Source organism: Macrotis lagotis, chromosome 7 (assembly GCF_037893015.1).
Source record: "Macrotis lagotis isolate mMagLag1 chromosome 7, bilby.v1.9.chrom.fasta, whole genome shotgun sequence".
Lineage (NCBI taxonomy): Eukaryota > Metazoa > Chordata > Mammalia > Peramelemorphia > Peramelidae > Macrotis > Macrotis lagotis.
The window spans coordinates 220010626-220022864 of NC_133664.1; the positions used below are offsets into that span (position 1 = coordinate 220010626).

Genomic DNA, 12239 nt, shown 5'->3' on the forward strand with positions numbered 1-12239 from the left:
ATGAGATTATCAACAATTTATTATTTTTACATATTATTTGTACATTTTGGTGTCTTCATCATTTGACTATGAGATGCTTGAGAGAAGAAGCTATTATTTGCCTTTCTTTGGGTCCCAGCAATTAGCATAGTGCAGGCACACAATAGGAGCTACATAAATGTTTGTTGACTTGCTGACAAAAGCTAGTCTCCAATAGATAAATGGTCAAAGGATATAAATGAGCACTTTTCTTTTTATTATATATTTATATTTTCAATTAGTAAAAATCTGCCTTCTCTCCTGCCTACCTTCAACTCCCCTCCTCAGCACAATGAGAATGAAAAAAAAAAGCAAAATTCCTATTATAAACATTAATTAAGTAAAGAATTAAAATTTTTTTTTTAAATATGAGGGTCACCTAGGTGGAAGAGAGCTGGATAGAGCACTGGCCCTGGAGTCAGTAGGACCTGAGTTCAAATCCAGCCTCAGACACTTGATACTTACTAGCTATGCGATCTGGGCAAGACACTTAACTCCTCTTACTTCAACCAAAAGAAAAATATGTGAACAGGATATTTTTTATTTCATTTTATATAACGTAAGACATAAAAAAGGTATTTCCACACACAAAGAACACAAAAGAGAACTGTATATGAAACTTTTCCATAAGACTTGATTTTTTTAAAAGTAGGTAATAAATGCCACATGGTACTTTTGAAACAGTCAAAATTTTCTGTGCTTCCTTCTAAATTCCTCCTATTCTGTTCTGACAACTTTTTAAAAATACTTCAGAAGCCCTTCTAATTTTCTTTTCAATATATGCAAAGACAACTTCATTGTTCTTTAATTTTTTAAACTGAAAAGGAAAGTTATTCCATGCAAAGCATGGTCAAGGAAATACAGGAAGAGTATTAATATATAGCAAACTGATACACAGATTGAACATACCACCAATCAAATTATTACCAGACTACTTCTTAGAACCAAAGTTATAATAAGGCTCATTATGGAAAAAGTAATATGTAAGACTATAAGAAAATTTGAAAAATAAGACTGTCAAACCATAAAACAGTAGTTATTACTCTGTCTTTGGTATCAACACATACCTAAATACACATACACACACACACACACACACAATCCACACAAACACATGTTAAAAAAACAGAACAAGGTCAAGGAGAGAATAAAGAATTCATAATCATGGTCTAGAAATATGCTAAAAAATAATAAATTAATGATAATAATAAAATACAAAAACAGTCATTGATAAAAAATAATAAAACAAAAGCACCCATATGTACAAAAAGTATGAGGAAAAAATATATATTTAAAAACATATTTAATGTGCTCAAAAACTGGGGACTGGCTAAACAAATATGTTTTATGAATGTAACTGAATATTTCATTCACCAAAAGGAATCACAAAATATGGAAAAAGTGAGGGAAACAAAAAAAACTTGTTTGAAATATTGTAGAGTGAAGAAAGTACAATCCTTCCTAAAAAAATACAAAAACAAAAATATTGCAAATTAAAAAAATATGAAAAGAGCACAATAATCAGGGAAAATTGGGGGTAATTCATGTTGGGGAATATCATCAGAAAGAACTGTGGAGTTTGAACAAAGACCAAAGATTATTATCTTCAATTTTTAAGAAATTGTCTAAAATATTAAATAATTTTGCTAGCCCTAATGATTTCTTTCTTCCTTAAGGACTCTAAGAATACATTTTTTTCTCTCAACACATTCAATAATTGATCTATGCATATCATGGAAATAATGTGAAGACTATCAGAATTGCCTTCTTTTGGGGGAGGGAAAAGGGGGGAAGGGAAGGGAAGGAGAGGGGAAAAATAGAAAAATTCAAAACCTTGCTAAAAAAAATAATTAAGGGGTGGCTAGGTGGCACAGTGGATAGAGCACTGGCCCTGGAGTCAGGAGTACCTGAGTTCAAATCCAGCCTCAGACACTTAATAATTACCTAGCTGTGTGGCCTTGGGCAAGCCACTTAACCCCATTGCCTTGCAAAAAAAAAATGATTGATAGAAACTACTGTTATATATAATTGGAAAAAAATAAAATATTTATTAAAAAAAAACTCCAAATACCAAAGTCCCATTGTACTTGAGAACGACAGGCTTTTCATAGTCATCTGCATTATGTATATGACATGAAGTTTACTTTCCTCTTTTAACAGTGATTTTTTTAAGCATAAGGTTACAACTCAGCTAGAACTATGATTGAGAAATCACTGGTACATTTGGTTATGTGATTATCCCTGTAAAATTGAGCATGACAGGTCAATGAGGGGTGGAACTGTCAATTGTCAACATTCTTGAAATTCAGGAAAAACAAGGTATAAGTTTGAGAACTGGATTTGTGTGATTCAAACCATTCATCTCTTAACCATAGTTAGTTAAATTTAACAGTTGTGTAACTGAGAATTCACAAGTGACAATTACAACATATTTTGGGTAATAAATTACTAGCAGCTTTAAGAAATGTGACTGATTATACTTTATGCTTCTTCCTTAAGGATATGATTTCTCTCTCATCATATTCAATTTTGATCAGTGTATACCATGGAAACAACGTAAAGACTGGCAAATTGCCTTTTGTGGGGGTGGGGAGGGAAGTAAGATTAGAGGAAAAATTGTAAAACTCAAAATAAAATAAAAAAATCTTTATAATTCAAAAAAAAAGAAAAAGAAATGTGACTGATTTAACAATGCTTTGTAGGGAAGTAATAGGAGCACTACAATCTGTCTTTCTATTTTTAAACTGTTTATTTTAAGAGTTAACATTGCCACAATAAATATTCTTTTAATCCATTAGGCATACAAGTAAGTCCACTCTCAAAGGCAGTCATTTACTTGCCTAGTTATAAACAACAATTTCTGATACAGGAAAAAAACAAGAAAAGACAAACACACCTCAGGCCACAGAACAGATACTGCTGGTACCAAATAAATTTTCTTTCTATTACTAACTAACAAGACAGGAAAGTAGAAAATAGCAATAATCAAAATCTACACACACACACACACACACACACACAACACACACAGTACTTTTGTTAAATGTTTTCAGGGTGATAAGTTTGCAAAGAATGTTCATTGCATCAAAACATAAAATACCAATAAAAGGATTTTTTTAATATAGAAATGGCATGACAAATCAATAAAAACTGTTGGGAAAAATGAGATACTTCTGTGGGAAAAAACTGGAGTCTGATTTATACCATACACTACAGGAAACTAATAAGTAATAATCCACACCTTTTTAAAATGGAAGAAAAAGGAATACCATATCTCAACAATGATCTGGAATATTTTATCAAACAGAAGTTAAAATTGACAGTTTAAATTTTGGGCTGTCTGCAAAGGAGAGTACCATCTGTATCCAGATAAGGAGCTGTGGAGTATGAACAAAGTACAAGGACTATTCCCTTTAATTTAGGAAAAAACGTATCTTACTGTCTGATCTTGTTACCTCTGAGAATTCTCTTCTCTTTAAGGATATGATTTCTCTCTCATCACACCCAATTTGCAACAAGGTACAACATGGAAACAAAGTAAAGACTGACAGAGTGCTATCTGGGGGGGAAGCAAGATTGGGGGAAAATTGTAAAACTCAAATAATATCTTTAATAAAAATAAATTTTAAAAAATTCAGTTTATACAAACATGACTATTTTATACAACAAAACACTACTTTTAAAATTAAAAGAAACAGGTTGTAGAAAAATATCCACAAATAAGCAAGGATATTTGACCTCTTTAGGATACCAAAGCAAGATTAAAACACACATGCCAGAGGGCAGCTAGGTGGCACAGTGGATAGAGCACCGACCCTGGAGTCAGCAGGATCTGAGTTCAAATCCAACCTCAGACACTTAAGAATTATCTAGTTTTGTGACTTTGGGCAAGTCACTTAACCCCATTGCCTTAATAAATTAAACACACACACACACACACACACACACACACACACACACACACACACCAACAGAGTAATAGACAAAGTATGCAACGTACTTTTTTTTTAGGTTGTTTTTTTTTTTTGCAAGGCAATGGGGTTAAGTGGCTTGCCCAAGGCCACACAGCTAGGTAATTCTTAAGTGTCTGAGGCTGGATTTGAACTCAGGTACTCCTGACTCCAGGGCCGGTGCACTATCCACTGTGCCACCTAGCCAGCCACCCCTACAACATACTTTTGAAGAAAATTTAGTAGCACATGAAATACCCCCAAAATTAATAAAAAGAACTATTTTTATATACCAAAACAACTAGAAAGTATGACTGCCTCAACAAAATGGCAAAGACATTAGTCCCTGTTTGGGACACAAGAAATCTGATACATTGCAGCTATTTCTACAGGGTAGAAACACCTATAGGTGCCAGGCATTGTGTGAAGTGCTTCCTAATTATTTTCTCATTCTATCCTCACAACAACCCCCCCCCAGGGCAATGTTAGTATCATCCCTGTTTTACAGTGAGGAAACTGGTGCAAATGGTCAAATTCAATGGGTCCTAGAGCCACAGCCAACCCTAGGGACCAGAGGCCAGGCCCTGGGTCCATGTGCAAGAAGCTTGGTACAGTGACCACTGTGCCCAAGGAGCAGAACTCAACTTTAAAAATCATAAAATATTTAGAAAATGAGCAAAAAATAAAACTTAAAAGGCATAGAAAGCTACTATAGAGATAGGAAAGATAAAAACAAAAACTAAGAAGGACAAAAATGTCAAAATGCATACATATAGGGGCAGGTAGGTGGCACAGAGGATAGAGCACTGGTCCTAGAGTCAGGAGGACCTGAGTTCAAATCCAGCCTCAGACACTTAATAATTACCTAGCTGTGTGGCCTTGGGCAAGTTGCTTAACCCCATTGCCTTGCAAAACCCTAAAAAGAAAAAAAAATGCATACATATGGACCCTCAAAGAGAAATATGAATTGATCTCAGGTCCAAAAAAGAATTCTTGGAAGAATTCAAAAAGGATTTTAAAAATCAGAGAAGTAGGAGCAGCTAGGTGGTGCAGTGGATAAAGCACTGGCCCTGGAGTCAGGAGTACCTGGGTTCAAATCTGGTCTCAGACACTTAATAATTACCTAGCTGTGTGGCCTTCAGCAAGCCACTTAACCCCACTGCCTAGCAAAAGACTAAAAAAAAAAAGTCAGAGACATAAAAGAAAAGTGGGGAAAGAAATGAGTTATAAAAGAGAGTCATGGGGCGGGCTAGGTGGCACATGGGGCAGCTAAGTGGCACAGTGGATAAAGCACCGGCCCTGGAGTCAGGAGTACCAGGGTTCAAATCTGGTCTCAGACACTTAATAATTACCTAGCTGTGTGGCCTTGGGCAAGCCACTTAACCCCATTTGCCTTGCAAAAACCTAAAAAAAAGACTCATGAAAATGGTCAACAACTTGGTAAAGGAAGTACAAAAAATGAAAAAAACTCAAAAATTCACCAAAGAAAAACAATTTCTAAAAAAGCAGAACCAGACAAATGGAAAAGGAGGTACAAAACTCCACTGAAGGAAAGAACTCTTTAAAAAGCAGAATTGGTCAAATAAAAAAGGAGGGGTGACTAGGTGGCACGGTGGATAGAGCATCAACCCTGGAGTCAGAAGTACCTGAGTTCAAATCTGGCCTCAGACACATAATAATTGCCTAGCTGTGTGGCCTTGGACAAGCCACTTAACCCCTTTTGCCTTGCAAAAAACTAAAAAAAAACAAAACAAAAAACCCTAAAAAAAAAATTATAGTTGGACACACTAACAGCAACATGGGGTGATGATTGACCTTAATGGACTTGTTCATTCTATAAGTGCAACAATCAGGCATAATTTTGGGGTATCCGCAATGGAGAATACCATCTGTATCCAGAGAAAGAATTGTGGAGTTTAAACAAAGACCAAAGGCTATTACGTTTAATTAAAAAAAAAAACTTATCTTATTATGTTATTTTGCTATCTTTTATATTTTATTTTTTTTCCTTAAGGATATGATTTCTCTCTCATCACATTCAACTTAAATCAATATATACCATGGAAATAATGTAAAGACTAACAGACTGCCTTCTGTGGGAGGGGAGGGGGACGGAAGCAAGATTAGAGGAAAGATTGTAAAATTCAAAATAAATAAATAAATTTTTTAAAAAATTAGAATTGGGCGAGTGGGCTAATGACTCCATGAGATATCAAGAATCAATTAAACAAAATTAAAATAATGAAAAAGTTGAATAAGATATGAAATACCTCATTGGAAAAACAATTGCCCTGGAAAATAGATCCAGGAGAGATAACATTTAAGAATACTGGTCTACCTAAAAGTTATGATTTAAAAAAAAGAACTGGAATAACCAGTTTCAATAAAATATCACAAGTCACTTAACCCCACTGCCTTACCAAAAAAAAAAAAGAAAGAAATTATCAAGGAATCCTGATATTCTAGAATCTGATATTCTAGATAAAATAGAAATTGAAAGAATCCAACAATCACTTCCTGAAAGAGATCCCCAAATGAAAACTCCCAGTAATATTATAGCCAAATTCCAGAACTCTCAGGTCAAGGAGAAAATACAAATATTGAGGAGCTACAGTCAGGATTACAGAAGATTTAGCAGCTTCTACATTAAAAGTATCAGATGCCTTGGACTATGATATTCTGAAAGGCAAAGGAGTTTGAATTACAACCGAGAATTACCTATCCAGCAAAACTGAGTATAATCCTCTAAAGGAAAAAAAGGATATTCAATGAAATAGAGGACTTTCAAGCACTCCTGATTTAAGATCTAACACTAAGTAGAAAATCTGACCCTCAAATATAAGACTCAAGATAAGTATAAACAGGAAAATGAAACATAGAAGATTCATAATGTTAAAATGTTTACATTTCTACAATGGAAGAGAATTTAAGTTCTTATAACTGCATCACTATCATACCATTTAGCAGTATACATAAACAGAGATATAAGGTGACTTTGATAGGATAGTATTAAAAAAAGATTAAAGGGTGAGAAAGAGTATTACACTGGGAGAAAAGGCATGCCACATGAAGAGGCATGAGAAATCTATTACAATGGAGAAAAGGATGAGGATCGCTTGAACTTTACTCTCATATTTAACTCAAAGAGTTCTCTCTTTGACATACACACACTTAGTTGAGAATAGAAATCTAACTTACCATATATGAAAGTAGGATGGGAATAGAAGGAAATGGGGAGGGGAGGTTCTGATAAAAGGGAGGGCAGCTTGAAGGAGACAGTGGTCAGCAGCAAAACACTGGTAAGGAGGGGCCAGGGTGAAAGGAGGAAGAGAGAAAGAGAGAGAGAGAGAGAGAGAGAGAGAGAGAGAGAGAGAGAGAGAGAGAGAAAGGTATTAACAGGGGAAAATAGGATAAAAGAAAATGCAGTTAGTAATCATAACTGTGAATTTGAATGAATATACTCTCCCATGAAACATAAGTACATAGCAGAGTAGATTAAAAACCAGAATCCTACAATATGCTGCTTATAAGAAACATATCTGAAGCACAAAGATCCACACTGAGGTAAAAGGCTTGAACTGAATATATTATGCTTCAGCTGAAATTTAAAAAAAAGAAGAGGTGGCAAACATGATCTCATTCAAAGCAAAAAGATATAATAAAAAGAGATAAGGAAGGGAACTCCAAATAATATCAATACTGAACATGTTTACACTAAATGGTATAGCATCAAAATTGCTAAAGGAAAAGTTAAAAGAGTTATGGAGGAAATAGACAGTAAAAACTATACTAGTGGGAGACCTCAACTTTCCCCTTTAAGAAATCTAATCAGATAATAAACAAGATAAAAGTTAAAGAGGTGAACAGAATTTCAGAAAAGTTGGATATTAAAAAAATTCTGAATAAAGTTGAACAGAGATAGAAAGGAAGACACTCTTTTCTCTGTGGTACAGGGCACCTACAAAAAAAATCTGATCATGTATTATGGCATAAAAATCTCAAATTTAATTCAAAAAGAAGAATTAAATGCACCAGTTCAGATCATGTTGCAATAATAATTATATTCATGGAAAGAATGATTAAAAATTATCCGGAAACTAAATAATGTAATCCTAAAGAATGAGTGGATCAAAGAACAAAATCCAGAAATAACCAATAATTTCATTAAAGAAAATTATAACCATGAGACAATATACCAAATTTTATGGGTTGCAGCCAAAGCAGTACGTAATGGAAATTGCCTGCATCAATAAAATAAAGAGCAAATCACTGAATTGGGTATGCAACTAAAAGAACTAGAAAAAGCACAATTTTAAAATCCCAATTAAACACCAAATTGGTATTCCTGAAAAATCTAAGGAGATATTAATAAAGTTGAAATACACTGAACTAATAAAGCAAAATAGGATCTGGTTTCACGCAAAAAGCAATAAAATAAATAAGCCACTGGTTAATTTAATTTAAAAAAAGAAAAATGAAAATCAAATTGCCAGTATCAAGAACAAGAAGGGTAAATTCACTACCAATTGCAGAGGAAATTAAAGCAAAGATTAGAAGTTATTTTATTCAATCATATGGTAATAAATCTGACAATCTAAGTGAAATAGACAAATACTTTCAAAAATAAAAATTGCCAAGATTAAAAGAGGAAATAGAATACTTAAGTAATTCCATCTAAGAAAGAAATTGAACAAGCCATCAATGAATTCAGTAAGAAAAAGTCTCCAGGGCTAGATGGATTCCCAAGCAAATTCTATCAAACATTTAAAGAACAATTAATTCCAATCCTATATAAACTATCTGGAAAAATAGGCAAAGGAGGTGTCCTACCAAATTCCTTTTATAACAATAATACAGTGTTAATAACTAAACCAGGAAGAGTCAAAATGGAGAAAGATAATTATAGACTAATTTCCCTAATGAATATTGACAGAAAAAAATTAATAAAATACCAACAAGGAGATTACAACAATAATATCACAAGGATCATACAGTATCATCTGTTGGAATTTATACCAGAAATGTGGGGTTGTTCAATATTAGAAAAACTATCAGCATAACTGACCATATAATAATAAAGTCAACAGAAATCATAAGATTAACTCAAAAGATGCAGAAAAAACTTGATGAAATACTGTATCTACTGCTATTAAAACCACTGGAGAGTATAGGGATTAATAGAGCTTTCATTAAAATTATAAGGAAGATCTATCTAAAACATCAGTAAATGTTCTCTGACAAAAGTGGCCTAGCTATACCAAATCTCAAACTGTATTATAAAGCAGTATCTATCTGGTACTAAATAAGAAAAAGAGTGGTTGGGGTGGCTAGGTGGCATAGTAGATAAAGCACCGGCCTTGGAGTCAGGAGTACCTGGGTTCAAATCTGGTCTCAGACACTTAGTAATTGCCTAGCTGTGTGGCCTTGGGCAAGCTACTTAACCCCATTTGCCTTGCAAAAACCTAAAAAAAAAAGAGTGGTGAATCAGTCGAACTTATTAGGTACACATGACACAGCAGAAGTAAAAGACTACAGTAACCTGTTTGATAAACCCAAAGACCCCAGCTTTTGGGATAAGAATTTGCTATTTGACAAAAATACCAGGAAAACTAGAAAATAGTATGATAGAAACTAGAAATACATCAACATTTTACACAATATACCAAGATAAGGTCAAAATGGATACATGATCTAAACCTAAAGTGTGATACCATAAGCAAATTAGGTGATACCATAAGCAAAAAGTACTTTATCCATCAGATCTAGAGAGAATGGAAGAATTAATGACCAAGAATGAGAAAGTATTACTAGATACAAAATGGACTATTCTTATTATATCAAATTAAAAAGGTTTTGCACAAATAAAACATTATGCAATCAAGATTTAGAAGGAGAGTAGAAAGCTAGAAAACAATCTTTCAGCAAGTATCTCTGACAAAGGCCCCATTTCTCAAATATGCAGAGAACTTCTTATAAGAATACCAATTGACAAATGATCAAAGAAATGAAATAGTTTTTAGAAAAAAAGAAATCAAAGTTAGTTATATTCAAAAACTCTCTAAATCACTACTGATTATAGAAATGAAAATTAAAACAACTCTGAGGTACCACTTCACACCTATAAGAGTAGCTAATATGATAAAAAAGGAAACTAATAAACATTAAATGGAATATGTGAAAATTGGGACACTAATGCACTGTTCCTGGAGCTGTGAACTGACCCAACCACTCAAGAGAACAATTTGGAACTATGCCCAAAGGGCCAAAAAACTGTGTATATCCTTTAATTCAGCAATACCACTAGGTCTATATGCCAGAGATCCCCCAAAAAAATATTTACAGTAGTCCTTTTTGTAGTGGTAAAGAATGAGAAATTGTGGAGATGCTCATTAATGAGGAATGACTGAATAAGTTGTGGTATATGATTGTAATAATTACTATGCAATAAGAAATAATGATCAAGCTAATTTTAACAAAATCTGAAGACTTATATGAAAACTGATATAAAGTGAAATTAGCAGAACCATGAAAATAGCAACAGCAATACTGTTGGATGACCAACTGTGAACGACTTGGTTCTTGTCCTTCATTATCAAAGAAGACCCAAATGACATTACTATGTTTGAGACACGTTACAGTGTGTCCTAATGTGGCTGATCACAATAGGAGCTTGGAATGCTCTACAACACAGGTTGGGCACAAATAGTCCATGTGAATACCTGGGTGGGTACTTTAAACTTACATATGTCACATTTCCTTTAAGCTGCTCCAATTCTTCCTTCTTCATAGAGTCCAACACCCTCACTGATGAGGGCATACCATGCTGGGTGGTCCTGTGTCAGTGTCTCCCATGCCATACAATCACTTCTAAAGATCTTCTATATAAGACCTTCAGGGTGTCTTGTATCACTTCTTCAGATCCCCTTGTGAGCACTTGCCCTGTATGAGTTCTCTATAAAATAGTCTAACAATGATCCAAGTTGCACTCTCTGTAGTAATGTTGGAATGCTTAGCAGTTTAGCTCAAGAAAGTACCTCAATGTCTGGGATCTTCTCCTGCCTCAGAATCTTCCTAAAATAATTTAAATGTGAGCACCCATTTCCCAGTATGTCTCCGTTCAGGTTTCACAAGCATATAGCAATGAGGTCAGCACAACGGCTCTCTAGATCTTCAGTTTGGTAGTCAGTGTAACTCTTCTCTCCCACATTTTCTTCCAGAGCCTCCCAAATAATGAGCTAGCTCTGGCAATGAGTGTGTCAACTTCATCATCAATGTGTACCTCCATGGAAAGGACGATGCCAAGGTAAAGTTAAGTTGTTCACAGTACTCAAAACTTCTCCATTTGCTGTAATCAATGCTTCCACATGTGGATGGTGTGGTGCAGGCTAATGGAGCACCTGGGTTTTCTTGGTGTTCATTGTTAGACCAAAATGAACACAAGCAGCAGAGAATCCATCCATACTTTTCAGCATCTTAGCTTCAGAGGTTGCATTGAGTGCACAATCATTTGCAAACAGAAGATCATGCATCAACATTCCCTCCACTTTGGTCTTGGCTTGTAATCTTTGCAAGTTGAAGAATTTGCCATCAGTGCAATAGCTGACCTTGATGTCATGTTCATCCTCAGTGATAGCATTTGATAATATGGCTGAAAATATCATGCTAAAAGTGTGAGAGCAAGGACATATCCTTGTTAAAATGAGATCTATCTTCAGAGGTAGAACTGATGGAATCTGGATATAGATCAAAGCAAACTACTTTTCATTTTCTGTATTTTTTCGAAGGCTTTTTTTCCCCTTTGATTTCTGTCTTCTTTCAAACACAGCTAATATGGCAATATAGTTTATATGATTTAACATGTATAACCTATATCAAACTGCTTATCATCTCAAAGAGGAAAAAAATCTGGAACACAAAACTTTAAAAATAAATGCTAAAAACTGTCCAGAGAAAAAACTATTAAGTACAAATGTAGAGCAAAGCATACTATGTTCATTTTTAAAAACTTTTATGCTTTTTCTTTCTTTCTTTCTTATGGTTCCCCCTCCCTTAATTCTAATTCCTCTTGACTTTCCCAATTTTCTTAGCTCTTAACAACTACCCTACAGAACACTTTGTATTCATTTTATGTATGTATTGAAATTTCTATTTATTTTGTATATATCTTGCAATTTGTAAATTGTTGTTTTACTGCAGTAGCATATGCAACAGTGGTTCTCAAACTCTTTGGTCTCAGTATCCCTTTATGCTCTTAAAAATTATTGTGGACCC

The 12239-nt window shown here is 34.2% G+C and overlaps 1 protein-coding gene across 2 annotated transcripts in view; it reads right to left on the bottom strand.

Annotated features, from left to right (window-relative positions):
• The window catches only part of BCL2L13 (BCL2 like 13), a 110530-nt gene that overhangs the window by 87344 nt on the left and 10947 nt on the right, over window positions 1-12239 (bottom strand). The window lies entirely within an intron of this gene.